This window comes from Desmodus rotundus, chromosome 2, assembly GCF_022682495.2.
Source record: "Desmodus rotundus isolate HL8 chromosome 2, HLdesRot8A.1, whole genome shotgun sequence".
Taxonomy (NCBI): domain Eukaryota; kingdom Metazoa; phylum Chordata; class Mammalia; order Chiroptera; family Phyllostomidae; genus Desmodus; species Desmodus rotundus.
The window spans coordinates 201,198,232-201,213,481 of NC_071388.1; the positions used below are offsets into that span (position 1 = coordinate 201,198,232).

The 15,250-nt window shown below is 38.7% G+C and overlaps 1 long non-coding RNA gene across 1 annotated transcript; it reads left to right on the forward strand.

Moving 5' to 3' along the window:
• Window positions 1–88: 88 nt before the first annotated feature.
• On the forward strand, window positions 89–9,264 carry LOC123480160 (uncharacterized). The gene is made up of 4 exons (XR_006656057.2): window positions 89–508; window positions 3,219–3,305; window positions 4,089–4,211; window positions 6,068–9,264. It is a non-coding gene; the product is annotated as an uncharacterized lncRNA (long non-coding RNA).
• Window positions 9,265–15,250: the final 5,986 nt, after the last annotated feature.

Sequence of the window (15,250 nt, forward strand, 5' to 3'; positions counted from 1 at the left end):
CCTGTAGATCTGTATGGTGGCTCTTGTCCACTTTGGTTTATAGACGCCTTCAGAGCCAGGAGTGGGGAAGGGGAGGCCGAATGCTTGGCTCCGAGAAGGGTGGGGCGATCCTCAGAGACAGAAACATAGTCCCCTTTCCCCCCACTCTTGTCTCTCTCTGAGGCTGACAGGTGTTTTGCCCTCATTTTTCTAAGCAATATTTCCCTTTCTCCCTCATTTCCAAATCCTCACTTTGAATCTTACCAACTTTTCCTCTTTCATTTTGACTACAGCCCTGGGGCTGGTTCTAAGATGCTCATCTGGAATTCCTGTTTGAGTCTGTGAGTCTTGTCCTCCCAGCCTTAGTACAAGAAGCGGACCGGATGGTGCATGTGGGATCCTGCTCAGCTGCCTAAGTCACTCCTGCAAGCTGGTTTCAGTTCAAGTGCTGAAGTATCAACCATGACTGGATGCTGACAGATAACTTTCTCCTCTAAAAATCAAGTCTCTTCCCGAAATACAGGAAATGGTAAGTAGGTCACAAGAAAGGCAAGACTAAGAAGATCGCAGTCTTTAAACTGCAGGAGTGGTTGAAGCCAAGAGGAAACTGGTGGAGGAGTCCTTGCCAGGCCTGCGAGCAGAATGGCATGCGTGCTGGAGAAAATTCTGTCTGATGGTGTCACGTTGTGGGTGGATTGCACACTCTTTTGGAATGACAGGAGTGGAGTGGAGTGTGATTTGCTTTTTTTTTTTATAGAAGAAATTTTGAAATTTCCTATATGCAGAAAACCACCTTCTGGCACTTGTAAAAGTTTTTTTTTGCACCAACATTGGAAGTGTTTTATTTATTTTACACCCCTCCCCCACTTTTGAGTACAGATTTTCACTCTGTGCCAAGGAAACACTAACTCTTGCTAATGCCTCAGATAAGTTTTGAAATACTAGTGAGAGAAAAGTGAACAATGTCATTTCTCCTTTTGTATAAAATATCACTTGTTAGATTTCCATATCCCACCATGTTATTTTTAATATTTTCGTACATCACTAAATTTTCTAAAGACAGAGAGTAGTTCCAAAATATCTTTGTTTCCCTGACTGTGCCCATCAGATGGGCTTTCAATAGGTTGTTGGTTTCCTACATAATAAATCTCCTTGAATAACTTAAAGCCCGAAACACAGAATTTAGAACTTTATTTTCATCTTCTCTCTATTTTCTTCTCCTCTCTTCCCTTTTCCTTCTCTCCTTCCTCTCCTTCCCCTGTATCCTGCTCAACTTCTGGCTCAAATCTCATTTCTGCCACTTACTACCTGTGACTCTGGGCCAGTTACTTCATATTTCTCTGTTGCAGTTTCCTCAGTTGTTAAATAGAAGTGATGCTAGCATGTTATAGAGTATCTATCTTATAATGTTATTGCAATGATCAAATAAATTAATACACGTGAAGTACTTATAAAAGTGCCTGCTAATAAGTTGTTATATAAGTGCTTGCTGTTAGTGCTTTTTTCATTGATTTATCTTTCTAAATAAATTCATATATTTTATCTTTCCAACTAAATTATGAGCTTCTCCACCACCAAGATGGTTTCTTGGGTTGACCACATTACTTAGTGTGGTGCAGGGGTGTCCAACCTTTGGTGTCTTTGGGCCACACTGGAAGAAGAGTTGTCTTGGGCTACACATTAAATACATTGTGACATGTAATCACAAAAAAATCTCATAATGTTTTAAGTACATTCACGATTTCATTTGGGGCTGCATTCACAGCCAGCCTGGGCTGCATGAGGCCCGCAGGCCACAGGTTGGACACCCCTGGACTACAGTGGAAACAATATCAACTGGGGCAGCTGCACTTCATTCTTCTTTACGTGGGACAAAGTACTTCCGCTTCGATTGCCTCCCCAGTCCTCTCGTGATACTTGGGTGTGTATTTATTTGCACTTTGGATGCAGAACTGAGGCTAAAATGTGGTGGCTTGGTCAGGGCCACATGGCTAGTGTGTGACACAGGTGACACTAGCACTTAGTCCTTCTGAAGTCTGGCCCAGTGCTATTTTCTCTGGCCAGCTGGACAACATGGCAGATGTCCAGCAAATACTTGTATCTGTTTATATATGCATCTCTAAAATGTTTATTTTTTCCCATTCTATAGAGGTATTTGGCCATTTTTAAAAATCACTGTTGATTTCTCACGTATATATTTTGGCATAATTAAAATTCCTACAAGATGAGGTTTTTCAATTTTTCTAAAAAGTTTTCCTGCTGAAGCATAAAGTTCAGTCTCCTCCTCCACCCTGCTCCTCCTTCAGCGAAAGCTGTCGCAAGCTTTAGTTTTCCAGGTGCTCAGCGTCATTCTCTACATTCCTGTAATTATTCCATTACTTATCGTAACATTCAGCATGAGTCAGATGTCCTTGGAGTTGGAAGGATGATGTCTGAGTTACTTTCTTAGTTGCCTTCACTTGAAAACAAAAATGTTCCCTTTTGCAATGGCTAAATTATGTGTCTGAGCCATCAACATATTCTGAACTACCAAAAGCTGTGTGGAAGAATCAGCTATTATGTTTTCTATTAGAGGCAGAGATGGGAAGTAAATAGTCACGTTTTTATCAATAAGTACAAGGGCCAGCACATTTTGTAAAGTTGAGTAAGCAAATTCTACTCATGAATACCATTCTTTGGCACAGAAAAAGAAAAAGGAAATAAAGAGAAGTAGAAAGAGAAGTAAAAATACATCTATTTTATTTGATATAAGGAAAAGAATGGGGTGGGTGAGAAAGAAAGAAAAGGAGAGAAAACAGGAAGAGGAAAAAGAAGAGAGAAAATAAGCTTAAATCCCAAGAGAAAGCTGAAGCAATATTAAAATAAGAGAAATGAAAGAAAGAGACCTAAATGAAGATGTTTCCTGTGTTCAGGGTCAATGGTGCTTTGAGTTACCCATTCTTGTAATAATCATGTTTTTAGAAGTGATTAGGAATCTCTATTAATTAGTAATACCCTAAATAGTTTTGGGGTGGAGAAGTCTCCAGTGACTTTCATGGTGAGATATACAATTTTATAAAATTATATTACACCTTTTCTTAACTTTTTTTCCCCCCCAATGGTCCTGCTCACCCTTTAGCTTGGGTAAAAAACATCTACTTCCATTGGCTAATTTGTGGGAGAGAATTTCCTAGAAAACTTAGCCTGTATGAAACAGAAGTTTGAGACTGACAATTTTCACTTGTCGTCTTCCACCGAAGGAACACAGCAGCAGCCCTCAGAAATTTTGAGTGGAAACATTGCAGAAGATGCTTCCCTCAATCATCACGGAGTGTGTGTCCTTTGAGGTGAGCTTCCTACGTATTTTTTGGGTTTGTTCTAAAGCAGTTGTACTGATTGTTAATCCAGCACAGACCACAGTTTGTTCTGACTCATCTGCCGTCACTCACCTGAGACCCTTGCCTCTGAGGGGCTTGGATTAAGGTCTGCGAGACAGAGGCACACTGATGAATCCTTCCGGTAATGAGCCCAAAGCTACTATATCACCCCACATAGTTGTAGTAGCTATCAAAACAATGATTTATTTACTTTTCCTGAACCGATGTGTAGACCAAGCAGGTGGGCAGCTCTTGGCTTGAGCTGGAGGGCATGGAGGAACATTCCAGTTCCTTACCTTGTTCTACCATTGGGTTTGCTCCCCTGGGCACCTGGGAGCTCTGAAGACATGTGCCTTAAATGGCAATGTATGTAGTCATAAGTGTCAAGGTACCTTGTCTAACTTCAGCAGGAGAAGAATGATTAGTATGGTGTGATGTAACACATTCAAGAAAAATAACAATATTCAAAACGGGAGCTTGCTGAGGGTCAGACCTTGGTGCAACAAAAGGAGGTTTTATAAGCCTACTCGTTAGCCTGGCTTATAAGCTGGTAAAGTCATAAGGCTATACAGAACGGGTAGGAACGGAGAGTAGAGTGGGTGCCAGACACCGGGAGAGAGAGAAGTTGGGGAGAGGGAAGTCCAATGGTACAAAACTGCAGTTAGAAGGTGAATGGCCATTTTTTCTTATTTAGTAGAAATGAAGCTGCTATTAGTAAGGTCAATAAAAGAATTTCTTTACATCATTGAACAGTATATCACTTCCAAAAGGGATATTAGAGAGCAGGTATTTGCCCATCGCTCCTTTTCTGGTGGAAATGCTGAGACCCAGAGAACTCAATGGCCGGCCCTGTCGCACAGCAAGCTACTGGTGTGGGTAAGCAGTCATTGTTTACCTCTCATTCTTGAAGCAGCTTGTTTTTCTAAAATTGTTTTATGGACACATTTTTCTAACTTAACAAAGCAACTTCACAATTGAATTTTGAGAAAGCTACTAGCCCATTAAGCGACTTCCAGTTAGGGTTTACCTGTTTTATCCTGCAAGTTCCAACACAACATATAATACAGTGTTGAGATTCTCCTAGGGCTATCGATGAAATTAGAAGGACAGTGAAAAATTTTCAAGGCTTACTGCGATATTTTCATGAAAGCCTGGTATGATGTATTCCGAGAAATAAGGTTATTCTTTTTCCTTCAAAGGTAATTTTTACTAGGAAACAGTAAAACTATGACTACAAGTAGCTTTTTAAAATTGTATTTCTAAATTCATTACCGCCTATACTAAGAAATGGGGTTCTTTTTATATGTAGTTTCGAAAAGAGTTTATTTTTTTTCTGATTATAAAAGCAAGATGTGTTGTTTTAAAAAAAATTGATAAATATAGAAATGATATGAAAATAAGGGGGAAGAGCCTCCTACTACTGGAGGTAATTTCTGTTTCCACTCCAGTGAATTTCCTTCCAGTCTTTTTTTTAGTATTTATTAGTGTAAATACATACAATTTCCCATAATGAGTGAACATGTTATTTACAATTTTGAGGCCTACTATTCTCACTATCATTATGTTACTAGCAATTTCCCCTTTCATAAAATGCTTCAGAATTATTTAAATGGCAAACATTATTCAATCATATCGATAGCCTATAGTTCTTTTAATCACAGTCTATTATTAACCATTTGGGTATTTTCATTTTCTTTCTTTCTAAGTAGTGCTGCAAAGAACAGGTTTGTGTGTAATTATTGCAAACATTTCTGATTAGATTCTTAGTAGACATGGATGGGCTTAAGTAAGTGATTGGTCTGAGTCTTTCCTAGAGTGACTCTAGAAATGTATAACAAATGGACAACGGAACCCTTCTCTACAGCAGCATAGTGAACTTGCGTAATATTGGAGTATTTAAACACCACCTATCAGAACTTGCAACATGGGCTTTGAGCTGATGCCATTCATAAGGACCTCATGGAAACTGTGAGCTCTTATGAAAAAAGACTACCTGCTCCAGTGGAACGTGTGGCCTCAGTCCCTGCCTTAGCCGCACTCCTGCACAAATTATTCCCTGCCTCACCGGATTATTACAGATGGTTGCTCCATGGCAGCTTTGAGAAAGCACGCAGGGGAATTTTCAACTCACAGTAGGGAGCTGCCAAGATGTCATCACGAGAGAAGTAACTGAGCTACATATTTAAAACCCTTGATCTGTTAAATAAATATATTCAGTACCCAGAGGCTCCTTTGGAAAGTACGGGAGTGCTAGGGCCTGCCCTCCACTTTTCCACTGGTTCTCTTCTGGTTCTTCGATTTCTCTGGCAAAATATTTACTTTATGAGTTCAGGGTGTGGCACATACATTTCAAAGAGCATGTTCTCTTTGTGCCAGAAATAGAAAATTAAAAGTTCCCCTCCATTAATGAGATAGAAGCTCAGCCATATCACAGTAGCTGATAACACTTAGGCATTTATCACAGTTTAGACTCATAACTAATAAAAAAGCATGTAGTTGGTTCCACAACACCCTAACTAAATGTGTCAGCTTCCGGATGTTGTGAAATGTGCAGGGAATTGGGGCCTACCCAAATGGAGGGTTCTGGTAAGTAGCTTTGCAATCTCAAAGCAATTAAATTTGTGCACATTTTTTGACCCTAAATTTCCATTGCTTGGATGTATGTGTGCATTTGTGTGTGTGTGTGTGCATATATCTGTGTCTGATTGCATATGTATGTTTTATAATCCAAGACTAAGCAGAGGTGACGTTGGACAGCAGGAAAGAAGTGTTCTTGCCAATTTTATGAACCAGAGTTCCACCGGGAATTCTGTCAGAAGGATTCATTCCATCCCACTGGCAGTGCAGTGGAGGCAAATCATTTTCTGGATGTCTGCAAAGAACATTTTTGTTTTTACAATGTCAAAAACAAGCATGAAAGTTTCACCTACTGGGCCTTCCAAAGACTGTGGGATGTTAGATGTTTGACCTGTGTTAAGTCTCCATAATATTTGCTGTCAAGTGAAGGGGAAGAGTGACTTCCTAGTTGGTCAGAACAGCTGAGGAGATATTACAGGATGTCAGTGGGATTGTGGAACATGCTATGAATGCTACCCTGAGACCCTAGAGGGGAGGCGAATCCTCATTGTTAGGCATATTGGCTGCATAAGAGGACACTGTGGTCTCTCTGGAACTATTGTGGTGTATGGAACCTTTCAATCTGCCATCTTCAAAAATACTGCGGGTTCTGTAGCCCAACATGCTAATGTGATGGGGACTTTGACAGGGAGAGGAGACAGGATTTTCAGCAGCCCTTTGGCATGTATGAACAGTCAGGCAAACAAAAGAACACATTAACAAAATCACTCAAGAACTGGCCATAAGCAAAGCGGTGGACCCCGCTGTGGGAAACCGGCTCATTTAGGGAGAAAGAAGACCGCCATGGCAATGAAGGCAATTACAGATCCAGCCTTGCTGTTTCTGGATGAGCCCACCACTGCCCGAGAGGCTGGCACATTAAATGCGGTTCTGCTGCTCCTGCAGAAGACGTGAAGGCAGGGAGAATCGCGTCATCTTCGTTCATCAGGCTTGCTACGCCGTCTTTGAACGGCGCCATAGCCTTCCTGGCTGGCTCTGGGAAAGGGGGTGTTTTACGGTCCTGCGCAGGGAGCTTTGGTATAGTTTGCATCAGCTGGTAACCAGTGTGAGTCCTAGAGCGACCTTGTGGATTTCGTCCCACGCGTCATTCATGGAGATTCCCCTTCTGTGAGTACACCGAACCCCAGAAGGTGGGAAACTGGATGCAACTGAAAAGCCTCCAGAAGGTCAAAAAAAAAAAAATGCAGGGAGGAGTTAGCTGAATTTTATATCAGTTCCTCTTTCCACAGAGAAACTATAAATCTGAACTGGATGGTCTCTCCGTAGGTCAAAAGGGGAGCCCGTGGTTTTCACATATCCAACCTATACCACGTTGTTTGGTCATCAGTTCTGGTGGGTGTTCAAATGCGCACTCAGAAATTGGCTTGGCGACTCTCAAGGCCCCATTCCTGAGATAACAGCACCTGTTATCAGTGGACCGGTTACAAGGGCTTTTGACTTTGGTTTACACAACAGCCCTGCGGAAATTCAGAATGGAGCTGGCTTCTGGTTTTACCGGACCTGCAACCATTGCTTGAACAGTACCTCAGTGGCACCTGTTTTGGTTCTTGAAAAGAAATAGTTTATGCGTGAGTATAGTGGTGACTACTATAGAGTGGCATCATAATACTTTTTTTTGGAAAACTGTTATCTGACCTACTCGCTGTAAGGATTTTAGGAAATACCATGTATTGACAAACAGGTCGTATTTAACATTGGGACTGGAGCTGCAGGTCACAGTGACATCCTGTGGCCACTCCTGTCTTGCCTGTCTCTTTAGCAGTAACACATATTTTTTCAGGTCTCTTTGAGAACCTCAGAACTATTAGGCCTTGGTTGTCCTGCATCTAATGTATAAGTATCCCTCCACATGACTATACAGCCTTGCCACATAATGAATTTATGGGCGGACGCTCTGTCTCAGGATAAACGGGACCTGATAAGCAAGGCTGTGTCTATGCAGGATGTTCTGCAGAAGACCATTTTCACAAAACCAAGCTATTCTCTTGGGGTCTGGAGATATCATCTGGCGTTAGCATGTGAAATGGTTATTTTCTTCATAATTGGCTGCCTAAAATTGCTGTTTCTAAAAGAGCTTTTAAAAGCCATTTATAGGAGGTACCTCTAGAGTCCCAGATCCCTTATTTTTTTTCAGTCCACCTTTGATTTCAGCCCCAGGTATAGTGTCGTGAGTTTAGACCACATCACACTGATGACCACTTACCTCAAGCATGCTTGGTAAGTGGTCTTTTTACTCTGAGACCTTCTCAGAGACTGAGGAAGAAGGCTGAACCAATGTCCCCTCCCTCAAGCACAGCTTCAAGCCCAAGGGGGATTAATGCTCCTTTAGACAGTCTTCAAGTAATGAGGGGCGTGAACCAGCTGAAAAAGACTTCATCCACCACCGTTCAGAGCAATAGTTCCGGAAGACATCTGTCTGTTTCTCAGGGGGCTGGAGTGGAATAAATTCTCCAGTGCTCACAGACTGACCTTGAACGTCTGTCCCCTCTCCACCTCGCCGCCTCGCTCTTGGTTCCTGAGATTGTCTCACAAATACGTGGTTTGCTCCCCAAGTTCTACTTTCAGGGGAACCCAAACTAAGATGCCAAGAAGGAACAAGAAGCTTGGTTCATTTCAAGCAGTCATTGTGGGAACTTGCATCGTTTCATTGAAGTTATGGTTATTATTTTCATTTTTAATGATCTCCGTAATACTTCACACTTTGGTGTATATGATTAAGTCTGCATGGAAAGTACAATTTGTACTACTGTCTGAAAGAAATAAAAGCACAGGCTAATGACATACAGTGCCATCCATTTGGCAACCAGGAAATAAACCCTTGAGGAAGAAATGAACAACAATCCATTGACTTAGAGAAGAGGGTCTGATTTCTCGATTCAGCTCAGGTCCTTGTGGTTGGACACTGATGAAGTCAAACACCTGTCTGGCTTTGGTGTCCTCATCTTTAAAATTAAGGTATTGAACTAGATGGTCTCCACACTTCTCTAGCTTAGAAATTCTATAATTTGTTATTACTCAAAAACCATGATAAAGACCATGTTTGTCTGTGAAGCTCAGCTACAGTCAGGACCCACTGGCGTGAAAATGGCAAACTTAGAGCTATCTGGATCTTTGTCCCCAACTCCCTTGTAAGAATAAAATAGCATGCCTCCTTGCTTTCACAGCCCATTCCTTACTAAAATAACTGTCACCTAGTCGGTGCTCGATAAATGCTGTTATAAAAAGAACTCCTACCATCTTCTAAAAGCTTTTCATGGCACCCATATTAGAGAACAGAAAGATGGAACTACCTTAGTTAGCGTGACATAGCTTATGGTCATCTGTCATAGATATGGAAAGGGAGTTAGATAACAACTGATCACACATCGTGAACAGTTTCTCTGAAAATGTTTCATACAGTATGAGTATGGCACCCTGTATTGCCTTGTTATATAGTTATTTGTGTGTGTTTTAACTCTCTTATTATGTGTTCTCTTGAATTCAACCACTGTCATGTACTACTGAATACCTCTCACTGAAGGCACTTGTCACATTATTTTGGAAAAAAAAAAAGAGTAAGAAACTGAAGCTCTACTCTAACAGGAATTAGGACTCATTAGGAATGAGTCTGAGATTTGCAAAGAATGTTTAGAAGATAAAGTCCAGTGTGATAAATAGCCTTTTAACAAATTAGGTTTGAAATAATTTTCTTATGTTAACCTCTCAGTAGTATGCACATGACCTAAAAAATCCACTGAAGGTTACATTAAAAAAATTTGTAAGTGACAGCTTTGAAATAACACACCTATCAAATAAGCATAGGGAAATAAAATTGCAATCCTCATAAAAATGTGTCAAAACTCAGTTCTCTTCTACAGTTATTAAAGGGAGAGGAAAAGAGAGATGTGCTTGAAAGATGAGAGAGGGAGGGAAAGAGGAGAGACCGCAGGAAGGGAGGAAGGAGAAATGAGTACAGAACATGAGCAAGGAAGAGTAGTCACAAGGAGAGAGGCTCATGGGCTGGAGCGCGCCACATATAGGTAGGTGGAGATTGTTTTTGGTTATGAGCTTTACTGAGGTATAATTCATGTACCATAAAATTCAATCTTTTAAAGTGTACAACTCAGTGTGTTTTAGCCTACTCAAAGGGTTATGCAAACACCATCACTAACTATTTTTAGAACAAAAAGAAACCACAGAACCATTAGCCGTCACTCTCCATTCCCCTCCCTTTACCCCGACACCCCAACCTAGCCCTAGACAATCACCATTCTACATCCTGTTTCTATAGGGTTGACAATTTTGAATGTTTCTTATAAATGAAATCATATAACATGTGCTTGGTTTTCTTTTCACTTGTAATGTTTTAAGGTTCGTTCATGCTGTAGTATCCATCAATATTTCATTCATTGTTCTTGCCAAATACTGTTCTATTGTACAAATTTGCTGCATTTAAATTTTCTGTTCCTTAGTTTATGACATATAGGTTGTTTCCACTTTTTGGCTGGTATGAATAATTCTGCCACGAACATTCATATACAAGGTTTTTTTTGTGCACATACATGATCATTTCTCTTGGGTACAGATGTAGGAGTGGGACTGCTCAGGTGAATGGTAGTTCTAGGATCAACCATTCGGGAACCGTCAAACTGTTTTTCAAAGTGACTGCAGCGTATTTCATCATCAACTGTGTATGAAGGTTTAGTTTCTCTACATCACTGCCAACACTTATTATCAGCCTTTTTGATTATGCCATTTGTGTGGGCGTGAAGTGGCATGTCATTGTGGTTTTTATTTACAATTTCCTAAGGACTAAAGGTAGGGAGCATTTTCTCCAGTGCTTCTTGGCCATTTATATATCTTTGTAGGAAAGTCTATTCAGATATTTTAAAGTTGGGTTACTTATCTTTTTACTTTCAATTTGCAAAATCTTTTCACATATTCTGGATACAAGTGTAAGTCCTTTACAGGTATTTCATTTGCAAATATTTTTTACCTTTCTGTGGGTTGTTTTTGTTCATCTTTATAGTATCCTTAGAAACACAAAAGATTATAGCTTTGATATAGTTCAGTGTGTTTGCTTTTTTATTTTGTTGTTTGAGATTTTGGTGCTGTATCTGAAAAATCATTGCCCAACCCAAGGTCATAAAGACTTACTCCCATGTTTTCTTCTAAGAGTTTCATAGTTTTAGCATATGTAGGTCTATGATCCATTCTGAGTTAATTTTTGTATATGGGTGAGGTAGTGGTTTAACATCATTACTTTGCATGTGGATACCTAGTTGTGCCAGCACCATTTGTTGAAAAGACCATACTGTCCCCCATTGAACAGGTAAGTTGACCATTGACATGGAGGTTTATACCTGGCCTCTCAAGTCCAATCCATTGATCTGTATGTCTACACTTATGCCAAGAGCACATGTCTTGATTGGTGTAGTTTTGCAGTAAGATTTAGAACCAGGGAGTATAAGTCCTTTGACTTTGCTCTTCCTTTTCAAGATTGTTTTGGCTATTTGGGATCCCTTGCAATTCCATGCGAATTTGAGTATTGGCTCTACCATTTCTGCAAAGTAGCTAGCTGGGATTTTGATAGGAATTGTGTTGAATCTGTAGGTCAGTTTGGGGAGTAGTGCCATTTTAACAATGTTAATTAAGTCTTCTAATCCATGACATGATATGTCTTTTTATTTATTTAGAAGTCTTCTTTAATTTCTTTAAAAATGTTTTGTAGTTTTCAGTTATAATTTTAATTTATTTTGTTAAATTTATACCAAAGTATTTTAACATTTTTGATGCTATTATAATAGTCATTGTTTTCTTAATTTTATTTTTAGGTTATTCATTGATGGAATGAAATAGTGTATGGAAATATAATTGATTTCTGTGTATTTGTCTTTAATCTTGTAGCTTTGTTGAACTCATTAGTTCCAATAGTTTTTTAGTGGATTTTAAAGGATTTTCTATATACAAGATTGCTTCATCTGCAAATTAAGATAGTTATTAATTCCTTTCCAATCTGGGTGACTTTTCCCTCTTTTTTGCCTAATTGTTCTGGCTAGAAACCCCAGCACAATGTTGACTAGGAGTGTGAGATCAGATATCCTTGTCTTGTTCTTAAACTCACGGGGAAAGCATTCAGCCTTTCAGTATTAAGTATGGCGTTACTTGTGGGATTTTCATAGATGATCTTTATCAGGTTGAGGAAGTTCTGTACTATTCCTAGTTTAGTGAGTCAATTCCTGGTTAGATTTTGTCAAATGATTTTCATATGGTTTTTGTTTTTTACTGTTAGTATATGTGCTACATATCATAGGAAAATTCCCACTTGGTTATGTTTATATATGTTACTGGATGCAGCTAACTAGTATTTTGCTGAGGATTTTTGTGTCTGTATGAGATACTGGCCTGTAGTTTTCTTGTGATTTTTTTTTCTTGTTTTGATATCAGTGTAAGACTGTCTTCATAGAATGAGTTAGAAATTCTTCATTCTTCTACTTTCTGGAAACGTTGAATAGGAAATCAATTTGTGAAAAATTGATTTTAATTTTTTTTGAATGTTTGGTACAATTTTCTAGTGAAATTATCTGGGTCTGGACTTTTCTTTATAGAAATAGTTTTAGTTATTAAAGCTATTAGTTTTAAAGATATTATATTCCAATTTGATATCTTTACTTATTATGAAGTTATTTGAATATACTTTGTTTACTTGAGTCAGTTTCAGTAATTTTTGTCTTTCTAGTAATTTGTCCCTTTCATTTACATTATATAATTTATCGGCATTCAGTTATTTATAGTATTCTGTATTAGTCCTTTTTTGTGTCTTGAATTTGGTAGAGATATCCCCTTTTCAATTCCTGAGTTTAGCAATTATCTTCTCTTTATTCTTTAGGCCTGCACATATTTCTTGATTAGTTCAGTTCAAACTTGTTAATTTTGTTGATCTTTCTGAAGAACCAATTTTTGGTTCCACTGATTTATTGTTTTGCTATTCCCTATTTCTATTTTCCCTGCTATGTTCCCCTCTAAGCAGTGGTTTTGCTGAATCACATAAGTTTTAAATTTTATTTTCAAGATTTTATTTATTTTAGAGAGGGGAAGGGAGGGAGAAAGAAAAGGAAAGAAACATCAATGTGTGGCTGTCTCTCATGTGCCCCGTACTGGGGACCTGGCCTGTAACCCAGGCATGTGCCCTGACTGGGAATCAAATCAGTGACCCTTTGGTTTGCAGGCCAGCACTCAATCCATTGAGCCACATCAGCCAGCCAGGGCAGAATCACATGTTTTGGTATTTGTATTTTCATTTTCATTCATCTCAATGTATTTTCTCCTTTGTTGATTACTTCTTAGATATATTGGTTGCCTAGGAATGTATTGCTTAATATCCATGTATTTATGAATATCCCAAATTTCCTTCTGTTATTGAATTCTAATTTAATTCCACTGTGGTTTGAAAACATACTTTGTATGATCTCAATCATTTGAAATTTATGAAGACTTATTCTATGTCCTAGTATATGATTTCTATTGGAGAATGTTCCATATGCACTTGAGAAGAATGCCTATTCTGTTGATGCTGAAGTGTTTTATAGATGTCTGTTAGTTCTACTTGGTGTTGAGTGTTGTTCAAATATTTATTTTCTTGTGGATCTTTTGTCTAGTTTTTCTTTTTTTATTTTGAATTCTTTTTAAAAAAATTATTTTATTGTTGTTCAATTACAGTTGTCTGCATTTCCCCCCACTACTCCCCCCACCCCAGCCAGCCCCACCTGCCTCCTTTGCTTCCACCTTCTCCCTTGGTTTTGTCCATGTGTCCTTTATAGTTGTTCCTGAGAACCCTTCCCCCCTTCCCCCCATTATTCTCTCCCATCTCCCCTCTGGTTACTGTCAGATTGTTCTTAATTTCAATGTCTCTGGTTATATTTTGCTTGCTTGTCTGTTTTGTTCATTAGGTTCCAGTTAAAGGTGAGATCATGTGGTATTTGTCCCTTATTGCCTGGCTTATTTCACTTAGCATAATGTTCTACAGTTCCATCCATCCTGTCCCAAAGGGTAGGAGCTCCTCTCCTTCTTTCTTTCTGCTGTGTAGTATCCCATTGTATAAACATGCCATAGATTTTTGATCCATTCATTTACTGATGGGCACTTAGGTTGCTTCTAGCACTTGGCTATTGAAAATTGTGCTTCTATGAACATTGGGGTGCTTTTGGTTCTTTTGGATTGGTGTTTCAGGGTTCTTAGGATATAATCCCAGCAGCGGAATTCTACTTATTTTTAAAAGTATGGCATTGACATATTCAAATTTTATTGTTGAATTGTCTATTTTTCTTTTCAATTTTGTCAGCTTTGCTTTATGTATTTTGAGGTGCTGTTGATGTATATTTGGTCATAATTTTTATATCTTCTGGATGGATTGATCCTTTATCATTATGGAACTTCCTTGTCATTTCTAGTTACATTTTTGTTTTAAAATATATTTTTATCTTTTTAGATATAAGCATAGCAACTCTAGTTCTCTTTTGTTTAATGTCTAATGATGGTTTATCTTTTTCAACTCATTTGTGCTTAGTGGACAGTTTAAAAAATTATTTCAATGTTTATTCTTAAATGATCATATAATACAATTCACTTTTTTCTTTGGATGTACAGCTTTGTGATTTTAAACACACAGGTAGATATGTGTAACCATGCCCATAATAGCATAAAAATAATTCTATCAGCACCCCCAACACACTTGTTGCGGGGGTGGGGTTGATAGACACACTTTCATTGCTTCTTTACAGTTCACCTGTCTGCAAACCTAATCCCTAGTGCACAATGATATTCTCCCCAGTGGAGGATTCTTATTACATTATTATTATTTTTTTATCATCACCATCATCACTGTTATTTGACATTTGTTTTATTGATTAACCACTGATGATAGTCTTCTTTATTTTCAACCCTCTGAAGTTTGGGTTGAGTTACATAACCACATTAGCACGAGGAGTTTAGGGCAGGTGGGATTACTTTCTGGGCTGTAATATTGGTTAGAGTCCTGTAAATGAAACAGACTCTGAGAAGAGTTGATACAAAAGAGTTAATGAAGATGAAGCTGAGATCTGAGTCCCTCTTTTAAAAAATCCTCACTTGAGGATATGTTTATTGATTTTAGAGAGAGAAGAAGGAAGAGAGATTGGGAAATATCAATCCCATATGCCACATGGGACAGAACTCATAATTTAGGTATGTGCCTGGATTGGGAATTGAACCCACAACCTTTGGGTGTATAGAATGATGCTCCAACCAACTTAGCCACCTGG